Below are 12,686 nucleotides of genomic sequence, written 5' to 3'. Positions count from 1 at the left end.
CCTGCATGCGATTGATCACTTAGTCTATGACGGATTCAAAAAAAATGTTTAATCAAACGCCTTAGAAGGAAATTCTGACTAAATTCAGGTCATGTCTTACAGTCGTTTGTCTGTCTGTGAATCCACGACATACACGCTCCCAACGAGTCAAGTCTATTATGATAAGGTCAAATTGATTTGGAAAAAGCAGAACATAATAGAATCATTTATTATTTGATCATATTGAGTCTAGTATATTGTAACAAAGTATGTAATGAACGGCTATTTAAGGCTTTCAGCTAGTGGATGGAACATCCATGTTATAAATTACGAGTTATGACATTTAGTAGTAACATATGAAATACATTTTTTTTAATATAAAATTGATTAGGACGATCTTCACCGTTGTCAATAGAGACATGAAATATCTAAGAAAGCTCGAGTGTCATGAGGTAAACACCGCCGCATTTGATATTAGATTTTCGTATTCCGTCGACTCTCGCGGAATCAGACTTTTACGGACTTTTTTGTTCGCTCTCAGACGCGGTCGACGCAAAGTAGGCGACTAGGATGAGGAATGCCATCGGGTTTATGTCGCAATTAATCTCATTCGTACACGTTCAGTCCGTGTTCGCCCGGGTTGTAATCGATCCGGGTGTAGCATAGTATCAGAAATGGATTGTCGATTAACCCATGGCGTGTGTGTGTGTGTTCATCTCCACGAAATCCGATACGAAATTCTGAGAGGGCGCACACACGGTGCCGTAATGACCATTGATTAAACCGAAGATGCTGCAGGCTACCGTGACCTCATATTGATGCGCATCGATCAATTAAACAATAACGTGGATTTTACACCACTTTCCGTGCCCGGAGTACACAGTCGACGGGGAACGAAATTAGTCCTTCAAATCCTTAATAATTCATCGTGGCTTAATCTATATAAAAAGAACTTTCCTATACATCGAGATTTCCATGCGATTAATTGTTTCGAAACGACCGATAAAACAGGATAATCACCCACTCGAGGCTAACGAAATCCGGACACATTTGTTTACGCGTCAGTTTGGTCCGCGGAAAGAAAATCGATATTTTTCGAGATAAATCTCTTAAACTAATCAAACCTCGGCCTTTTGGGTAACCTATCACGAAAAGCTTTACCTTATGCAAGACAATATTTAAAAAAATATTATCTTAACTACTTAGATCTACAACCATTGAAAATAAGTTAATCAAGTTTCTTTTTGTATCGTTTTATCACTCACCTACAAGCGTAAACAGATTACATCCGTGGATATATGTAGAAACATAACACATTATTTCGTAGACGCAATTTTACTGTCTTACGACGTGACATAGCGTAACTTTCTTGCAAAGTTTACGGGGGTCGTTAGGGACATATAGTACTAAACTGTAGTTTAATAACCAAAATTGATAATTACAAACACAGTACTTTTCTATGACCTGACGGATTTCTAATTTTCCGCTCGGAAAACTTTCATAAATATTTATACCAAAGATTTCATACAGTTATTATTGTGATCACATAAACGAAAACTATATATTGCCGCGCAGTGACCCGCGTTGAACTCGATAACTAAAATTCACTATGTTGACAACGAAAAAATCAGAACGGCGCTTCGGTTGGAGAACCTACGAATGGGTAGGTAAATGTACCGTAGTAGGTTTTTCTAAACCGTAGGATACCCAAACCATTTTGAGTACCACTGTATCTAGGAAATAGGAAGGCATTAAAGATAATGTTTTCAAAACTTAGTGAGAATAGACGAAATGAGCCATATGTTTGACATATGTATAGTTCCACAAAACAAAAATTCGTATCATATCCTACACGTTTCGTTCTATTGCAATTCGATGTGAATCACGGCTGCAAATGCGAAAGTCAGACATTCTGTGGCACATGATGACCGGAGCCTTTATGCTGCGGTTATTGCCTTCGTAAATCCATATAGTAATATACAATAGCCATCACGTGATCAAGACTGACTCAAAAATCGTGCCAAACTTCAAAGCAACCATACGAAAATCGTGCATGATAAATTTCGAGAAAGTTAATAGAATTTATGTTCCTCAATATATGCTAAAGTTCCCACCTTTCCTGTAGTGTTTCATGCATAACTGATACAATGTATACAACCCGTTCCAATACTATTTGGAACACCTTCCGACTCTTTTCACGATCAGTAAAAAATCTAACATCGAACATCCTCAAATAGCAAACCCGGTTCATCTGTTTGCTTCGAGATCGATGACACAGCCTCGGTTGCCTCCATTCCAGTGGAAATCCCGGTTTTCTCGTATACACCGCCTCTTCCTACGCGCTCAATTATTAATACAATGTTCTCAACCTAAAACCTATTTCTATGTAGATTTTCTCTATAGCTCGAATCAGCAACCACAATATAAGCGCTTGTGAAATGAACATTTTTTAGTGAAGACGATTTACAAGATTACGATAAATACACAATATACAAGTAATTCGATAACACCTAATCTTGGAAGTAAGTATAAACTACTCGTGTATTTTAGTTTTCTGCGGAATTAGGTTTTAATTCTTCCAAGGAATTAATCTTTACATCAGTATCGATTATTGATTTCACCCGTTGATGACAAAATGATTCATTTTGTGTTATATAACTCGGAATCTACACGCAGACGCAGACACACACACACAGAAATAATTCGTCGTCAAGATTGATAATATCGGTATATAGTATCATTAATATAGCTACACGTCGACTCTCACCGTTCGCATAATACCGGTATTATCTGTTAGAACGAACCGCGCAGTCTACCCTACGTATCCGATCCATCATGCGATGGAAGCATAAGTTCGAATCGAAGCAGAGAACGCCTTCGTCTTAAACTTATCAGAATTAATGAGTTACTTCGCCGGCCTCGGAGTCTTAGTGTTGCGGCGGCTTTTCGGAGAAAGTCAGTCTTAAAGTATTTAAAATCGGATTTATTTCAATGTCCCTTGTAGGCCAATTATGAATCGCAGATGTCGAAACCGGAGGTTGGCAAATAATTCAAAATTGCCACATATCGTTTGTTCCTATTTGTACGAAACACGCGCGTGAGCTCCATGAACAACAATTCCCGACGAACGCTATCGGAATACGAAAACAAATGAGATCAACATAAATTCAAAAAGAAATCGTATTGAAATATTTTGCGTGGGACACGATAGCGTGGGGTTCGGAGGCGGTTGAAGTTCTATATATTCTCCTTTAGATCAAATTTCCACCCATTCAAGAAAGTAACGATAAAGTAAGGCTATATTTTCATAGGCTGCGTTAGAATCAGAGACGTCAAATTTTTTGTGAAAGGCCTACATACCACCGCGGTCAATAGTCGAATAAAACACTATAATCTGCGTAAACTGTAGAAGCCCGCAATAGAATTTTATACGATAAAATCTAAGGAAACTACAACGTTTTGGCTGTTGACTAACAGCCATCATCAGGTGGAATGATAACCCAATGATCGCTGTTAGTCAACAGTCGAAACGTTGTGGTTTCGTTTTGATAAATTTCATCATGAAATTCTACTGTAGGATTTCTTAATCAATACTCCTGCAGTTAAGTTTGAATCGGAAAATGAAAAGATCATGATCAAAATACGTGTATATATCTAACCCTAAAATCAGATTTTTCAAACCGGAACTGTGTAACTAAGCTTTCAACGTGGTAATATATTCGATACATCATTATCGCATAAAGTTTATGATATTTTCAAATTCGTTCATGAAAATATCATTCAATCCCGAAGTAAAAATGGTGGATGAAAAGAATATCACAACTATAGATTTTAGAAAACTATTCGATGTATGTAGAAATTTTGATTTTGGTAAATAAGCGAAAGAAAATGAAAAATAGACGACGTGATTAGAGTGATTAACGCTAGGCTTTTTGAAATAAATTCGCATATATCATTAAGTTTCTCGAATTCGGCTGCTGAAGTGATAAATGATCAGCGAATAAAACCAGCATCTGAAATCGTTTGTAATTAATTATATTGCGCGATATATTTTTACGCAGGGAAAGCGAATTAATGTTGTACGGCAGACGTTCTCTTAGGAACAATCCGGTGAATTATTCATTCAGCCGCGCTGCGACGACCTTGACATTTCCAGGCGACTGAACAAACGAAAGAAACCTTTTCAAGTTTCGTTTCGTACAATCGCGACCTGAAACCCTGGCAAATCGAATCGGAAGATTCACTTCCTTAAAGTATTCATATCGAAATTGACTTGCGACTTCGTTGACGAAAATAGTTGGTCGATACACGTTAAAAAAAATTGTAGAGATCTTTCTACAGTTGTACGCGGATTATGAAACAATCTCAAACGGCATCGGGCTGAGAAAAGGTGTACAAAATGATGTGAATATAATAAACTTTGCTGCAAATAAGGTGTTAGATTATGCTTGCAAAATGTACAGCATGATAACAGTTTGTTTTTTAACTCAGTTCTTGTTGCACTAAGTTTGAGTTAAAAACTAATATCATAATAATCTCAATAGAGGAAAGATAGTCAGAATTCGGTTAGTAGTATCATTTTACGGTTGACAAACCCCCACACGCCATGCGTCAAAAAAATATGTGACCATTTTTATATATCTACGTATGACTGGTGGCTAGATCACGTAGTGTCGTCACATTGCTTCCTAACACTAGACAGACGATTATTGATAATGTCAACAACAGATGTTTTGTAAATAACATGATTAATCATTAAAGTTCTTTTTTACTAAACCGGAAACGTACGAGTCATTCCAATGTAGTTACCGTTGCAATGATTAGTATTCATCAATACACAATCAAGCGCCCATCTGATTAGTTTCTAATTCAAGTTTCGTGCTGCTGTATAATTTCATTACCGCAATCATGCGAATTGAATTCGCATCAATTTTCGAATAAAAACGCGGTAGAAAATAACGCTATGAACGCGAAGCGATATTCCAATCAGCGAATGATATATCCTAGAAAGATTTGAAATTCTATACGGCTAAGATCGATAGATGTGCAACACTGACACCAGGTCAAATCGATTGTTACATTGTTTTATACACGAGACTCAAGAATAGGAAATATTTCGACGAAGATGTCATGTGTTTGTCGATAATGTAAGCAGACGACACGATGCGTTACTGCTACAGCTGGAATGTCTTAATATTGATCGCCACTGAAAAGAAGCTTTTAGGAAAGGAAAATTGAATTTGTCACCATCGACTAGGGAACTCATATCAAATCAAGCGACTTGGTGGCTATTTTCCACAGTTCACCAAGTGGATGGCAGGCATTCAGTCTTGTGTCAAGGCCGATCACGTGGTAAGGCTTACATTATTTTGGCCAAACAATGCAACTCGACTGAAATTGATTAGTTACCAGAACTCGGAGACAATGATACATCCTGGTGGGGGATAAGCGTAGAAAGGTTAGAAGCAGTCCGCCACATGACTGCGGGTGGTAATGAATAATTCGCCTTTTCGTTCTTCGACAGAAATGATCAGAGATCGAAAAGGTAGCCACCGGCTTGATGGCTTGTGAACGTGCGTTGCGCAAGAAGTGGCGGAGATGCCGAACGCGGCGCGGTATAGCGTCTCGCATTCGTATGGGAAAACGATCACGCAAGATGAAACCGGTTTACTTTCAGTGATCAAAGACGTATACTAAGAATCGCGGAATTTTAAATTAGCTATCGCTCGCATTAAAAACGTCTCTTTGATCAGTCGCATAAGAAACACGACGAACATTGTCGTCATAAAAAGATTAATCAAAGAATTCAAAGAAACATTTTCAACTGTACATCGATGGCGCCCACATTTTACTTTTAGGGAATTGATACCGCGATTATTTTTCATTACACAAACGAGAAATCCTTCGTCGAAGCTGCTTCCGTTGATTTCTTTTTGAAAAAGCATTTACTTAATGCAACGAAAACTAATCAACTGGTTAGACATTATATGTGATGGTATATGCTCACAGATCTATGTATAGAAATAACCGTTTTGATACGGAAGTAGAATATCTTTCATAACGAAATTCACGAAGTGGTCAACGACGCTTACCTTGACAAATTTCGAAGTGTTTCATATCCAGTTAATGACGCAGAAAATGAGCCAATGAACACAGCTCGGAATTAACAACAAGCCTAAACTAACTAACTATTAATGAAACAGCGATTGAATGTACAAACCATCTGCCGTTCATTATATCAACGTCCGCGTGTATTAATATACATTATAACATATACATAATCATGTTTAGAACGTAGTGTTTCTCTGACTGCTACATTAGACAATTGTCATACGTCATCGATGAACCCGTTCATTTCCATTTAGCAAAACGACAGTTCCGGAAAACAAAACCACTACGGGCGATTCAGCATGTACAACGGTGATAATTTTATAAACGCGCTTTATTTGATTTACGGTGATTTTCGCGCGCTGATTAATTCTTCGACGTGCCCGATGTCGTGTGTACGTTTATGTATTATATACGTCTGTCATCTGTGGTTGACATAAAACGAAGCAGCGCACACACACTGCCAAGGGCGTATCTAAGGCGAGGGTGCAGCGGGCGCGCACCCCCTAAAAATGTCAAGTTGCCCAGTAATTTCGCATGAAAATGAAAAATATCAAGCTCATAAGCTTGTTTTCTTTATTTCAAAAATTGACTTGCTATTTCCCGATGAATGCCCTTTTAATTATATGATATGCCCTGATTGGGGGTGCACCCCTTCCTGAATCAGATCCTAGATCCGCCCCTGGCTTTTCGAAACCAACGATGTTCCACAGCGATTTCATATCATCTAAAAGCTCCAAAAATTACAAAATAGCCGGTGATCGAAACCTAATAATCTGATTGGCACCGATAACTATGATACGAATTTCATACTTTTAAGATTGTCTGCCAGGTGAACGTATTGCTTGCGGGTATGATCGAAAATATTCAAAGTATTTCAGACGCCGATCAGGTGGTCCTGCGCACCGATCTAGAAAATCAAATAAACAACTAACTATTCGTTGCGCAAGGTTCATCTCACCGCAGTGATGAAATGAAATCGGCATTTGAAAAGTCAGTCAGGAGTCAGTCGGCAGAAGATGTAACTTATTACGTTTAACGAGAAGCAATCCGAAGAACTACAAGGATTGCCTAAGCTTATTGGTAAGGCATCTGGTATCGTTACCGTTTATACCGTTTGTCTGGCCCGGGTGAAAAAGAAATCCAGTCTCATCCAGCTTTGGCTATTTCGGTTCGCTAATTCTGTCTACAGTGAAACTGAAATATCTTTTTTTCTTCTATTCTAGTATATAACAGAAGAAATAACTTTTTCACGCCGTAAAACCGTTACAATGAAGTATACTTTGATACGTAGTATGCGTTATATAAGGGGTTCTGTGTGAGTCGATGTGCACTACGTCATCAATATTGGCGTTTCAAAATTACAATTACAACAATGAATTTTGACGTTTATTTTGTAATTAAATATATTTCTTAACTCCTATCTTATTTTTGATAAATTTTGATAATTATTTTTGAGAGGATGTGCACTACGTCGTCAACATATCGGGACTAGACTGGTTGCCGGTCAATTCAATTCAATTATCTATATATTTAGAATCAAAATAACTTTTCATCGTTCCTTAGTAATATATAATTTTACGCAATATATGTGTTATTTTTTAAGGCTTCAATAAACTTTCAAGTTAGTTTTCCTGTTTTCTAGTATGCGGTTAGAAATCATATAGTGGCGATTTTGCATACCGTGCAGCTGCCTATCAAGTTTGATTTAACTATTTCTCGTAACCGGAGTATACCCGTTTTAGTTTCGCGGTTAAAACGAGCGCGCGTTCGTTAAAAGGAGTCAAAAGCTGGAGACATCTGTCATATTTTACCATCGGAAAAAATACGTACCTACAATATATACATATATGCATGTATATACGTCTCATGTGGACTGCATCGACATTTTAATTGACTGATTGATTCAAATGAGATATATTGGTGACAGCTGCGATGGATAGGTTATAGGTATAATAGGTTTTACGAGACTAAGCGAAAACTGGTGTGGTGTTTAGTACAAGTTGGTGATAATCAAGCCCGCCGATTTTTTGCACACTAAATTAGGCATTTTGTGATTCGCTAGTTCAGCGCCAAACATGAAAAAAATGCATTTTTATACTTTTGATGGTGGTGCTGTAATCATTTTATTCCCATGCGATGTAGCATTACTTCGAGCGTTGCACTAATTGCGACTGTTTTGATTGCCGCCCAAACCACAATGTATCCTGCGCATAAAACATCGACTTTAGAATATATGATAATAAACGCTTATACGCCGTGGATACATGTTTACCATCATTAGAACAATTATCTTTCTAACGCTGAATTGTCTAAGAATGTTATATAAACACGAAGTCTCTGTGTTCTCTGTATAGAGCGAGGGAATGATGAAACAGAGCCAGGAGATGGATATTTATGTATATTATATGTATAAATGAAACCTGTATCAACGTTTATCGATTCTCCGATGTATCCAAAGCTACAAAACAAAATGACAGCCGAAATGATCAATACAAATCGTTGTCGTTTGACAACTTAGCATTAGCGGAGCCAAATTCGACACGTTCCTAAAACGTCTCGCGACAAATTTTTCACAGAGGAAATTTTTTGTTCGTCACACTAAAGTCGAATTTTTCGGACTAGTTACACGACTGCTACCGTTTAGTTTAAAGCTAATCGGAAAAATTAAACTTATTTCAAAACAACGGCCAAAAGTTTTCACTTTACGCCGAACACCATAAGTATATACTCGTCACGACATAGCGTAGAAACTTACCTGTCGTATATGTGCTAGGTAATTCACAGCTGCGCCGTTGCTTTGACCAACACTCTCTGCATCCCCCGTTTACTTATGCGACAATCATGAATAGTTACACTGTCACTTGATAATTACGGTAACTGACCAACATGCGTTACGCCCAGTGAATGGTTAACTAAAGGTGCGGTCGCATCACTAAGTAAAACGCTTTCGAGTAAAATATCACCCTGAAATTTGTCGATAATTGGGGTATTCATACGCCTTAACAAGCAACTGCAGAGTTGGTTTGAAACTATCGAAACAAAGACCGTACCACGAATATTTCTTGATCAACGCGATCCAAACACTCGTATGCGCTTGTTATGGGTCGCATCGTCTAGTTATATACACTCACATGGTCATCAGTGACGTCACGAAAGACGCAACAGTAAACAAACAAAACGGCAACTTATCTGACCGACGATCAAAATCATTTTCCCCTGTTCTGCGAAGACATGTGTAGAGATAACAGACGGAGGATAACACGAGAACTGTTTTTTGCGTCGATGGTTGTATTTAGAACACCGACTGAATTCATACATGTACGTGCGGTGTCTGGGTCTCTGTACATTGAGTGATGTTTCCTCTGTTCTCTATTTTCTCCAGGGAGATCTTTTTATCTCATTTCTATTTAGGCGCCTATCTCTGCCGTTCTACAAACACTGCCTAATTGCAGAAATGCGCCTATTGTCTTCGATATAAATCTAATATAAAGTTCCGTCGACTGATTTCAGAGTGACCTCATCTCTAACATCGGAATACCGGATCCTTTCTCTTTCTCATTTGTCTCAGGAGTAGTACTGGTGATATTAGTTGCCCGCGGTTAGCAATCATCTCTAATAACAGGTTTCCGCATCACGTAGCCATTGTTCTCAAGATGTACACAAATTACTTCCACTTCGGTTATATTTCGTCACTTGTTATTTAGTTTGTGACTTATTAGCGCCTTCGTGTACGTAGCCTTGGATTCCTTGTAACACAAAGATATGGATCAGTGTACGTCCACACGTTGTTTCAACTTACATCTATATGAGAGGTCAGTTTAGATGTTCCATGTATTCTATCACGCACGCTTTAGGTCTTCAGAAATGAATATTCAAAAACCATTGAGTATAAGCCGATTTGGATCACATTCGGCCATCGCTATACGTATGTACACTGTATAGATTGAATCCGATTTATAACAGCACGATTAACCATTTAGTTTTTATTACCAACTTATTTCTAAATTTCTCAGCAAATTTGGTTAGACTCTAATGTATCCTGGTTTTGATCCTGTTGTTGCTTCCTTTGCTTTTGATTTCATTCATTTATCGTTACTGCTTATATTCACTGTTTTAGATAATTACCCCCTAATTTGCTTTACTTAATGATTTCTTTAGTTCGTAACTTTTCTATCTTGTAATACCCCTAGTTTCCTTCACTCTTGCTTTATACGTCTGTTTGTTCTTGTCACATGTAAATATCTCATATTTTGTTTCATTCAGTATTCCTGAAGATGACTATTAGATTATAGTCGAAACGTCGAATCAAATAAACTATTAGCTAAAAGAAAACTTTTCGAACTTCATCTTTCGTAATTCTCAATATAGCACAGTTTTCTATTCACCCTTCACATATTCAAGAAAGCTCAAAACAGATCTTAACGCATGTGTCTAAGATAATTGATGAACAAGCGATTTGATATTGAACCATATAATGGTTTTGAAACTATTGATCATCGTTTACAGATTAAAAGGAGCTTACGGTGCGTGCTACGTGGTTCGGTTACAAAAACCACATATTACGCGCTTTCGATCGACGTTTGTACCCGTCGGAAAATTGATTACAAGACGAACAAGACTTTGTCAAAATTCACTTCATCAGGGATGATTGACGATCGATGATCAATATAATCGAAACAGTGTTTGATCGAAGCATACAAAAATCATATGCAAGTTTCATTTATTGGCTGTCAGTCAAGCCGCGTGACCCGCGGGATTCTTGTTAGATCTCATAAAGCAAATAGAATATGGAAAGGAATGTTATTTACAGTCACTCAAAACTGGACAGGGGACCGGATATACGAAAGAGATGTCGGGCGATGCTTACAGAGACAAATCTATCAACCGGCTACTCGAGCAAACAGCAAATAAGACATCGACGTAGTGACCGGAAATGACAACCGAACATACCATTTACCCGCGGACTCACAACCGTGGGGTACGGGGCGTTTAAGTTGAAATTACGATTCAATCATTTTCTTCTATTCTTAATGTCTGGAGAATGTTTCACCCAGTCCTGGCAGTGGCTGTCTCCACAGTGTATCTACGTTGCTCTACGATCCTGTGTAACCAACTGTGGTACATCAGACACTAAGGTTCTTGGTGAAGAGAATGTCTGCCTCGGTATAAAACGATCCTCTGCTTCCCTAGCAATTAGAGCCGTGTTGGCTCAAGTCTAGCATTACATTTTGCTCAATTTGCGGACACTTTTTCTAGGTAATAATCGTAGTTTTATCTGGCGTATCGTATGATACCGACAGCTTTTGCGGAAAGCGTTCGTGATTTTACTGAACAAACGGCTGTTCGCCTCCTCGTAAAGATGTCATCGACAAATGCTTCCCAAACATGGAATCCATAACGAAAGTAGAAAATCAATCGTAAAATCAATTGAGCCATTAGGCAACGTATCTGATTTCTTTTCACGGGATTCTTCGTCATAGATCATCACACACGACAAATCGCCCGAGTTATCAACTGTTCGATTATCCTACACGTTTTAAGACTCCAACCAAGCGAAAGATGCTCGAAAATGAGATGATTCGTTACTCAAAAGCGATTTCGAACCAAGGGTACAATCCTGTATTATTGCGAAAGCATCGGACCGATTAAATTGTTCGTTATCAACAGTTGCCACTGCGCTTGTTTTTCCAGGATTTTTACATAAGTGAATAAATGCATGTGGAAATTTCTCCAAGGAACGGTCATAAAGAATTTTCCGATTTTCAGTTCATTTCTTTTTTTTCAGAACAGTTAGATGCTGTGGAGGATTGAAAACACGTCACTATGTCCTTTAAAAATCCAATAACGTTACATCATCTAACCTAATGGATTAAAAGGCCGGGAAGAAATCAAGGAACTGCTAAACAGTCAGAAGACATTAGCTTCAAAAAAAAGATTTTGAAATGACGAATGAAAGGATAGAAATAGAATAAACCTTTCAGCTGTCAATGAAGAGCCACTTAAATGATTTCCTAACCGTTCCAGCAGTAGTAGATATCCGCCATAAATCGTCACTCACCCCTAATTCATATTGATGATTCTTTTCAATTTTCACGAACAACCAAAAAAGTATGATTTTTGAAGTAGCCCACCCCTAAATGATAGTTTATGGTTGATGGAATAATGTGAAATCTATCCATGCAAAATACATCTTGTATGTAAATATAGAATTAGCAATCAAATAATCAACATTTGCCCCCATATCCGTTGTCGTATCACGTGGATTAGTAAGATGGCTATTTCCTAGTATTATAAAAAAGACGAGATGGCAGGTAATTTTCGATTGGTCATGTAAAGATACGCGGATAAAACGTCGCCGGACACAAGTCATATTAGCGTAATCGTCAATATTGCTTCCTTCCGGCACAAATGGCTCGTTGGTTTTACGACAACGAGTCACGTCGTTCGAACACAAACTGCTTTCTTTCGTCGTGATTTCTCTTCCGTTGTGTTATTTACATCGCATAATACGGCAATTCGGCGTACGCGGACAAATTATTGTTTGACTTTATATTCATCAGCGCCTAATTAACATCGGTACAAGTCGGAAATATGTT

Source organism: Tubulanus polymorphus, chromosome 5, assembly GCF_964204645.1.
Source record: "Tubulanus polymorphus chromosome 5, tnTubPoly1.2, whole genome shotgun sequence".
Lineage (NCBI taxonomy): Eukaryota > Metazoa > Nemertea > Palaeonemertea > Tubulaniformes > Tubulanidae > Tubulanus > Tubulanus polymorphus.
The sequence above is the reverse complement of the archived record's forward strand: the minus strand, read 5'-3'. Positions refer to the sequence as shown.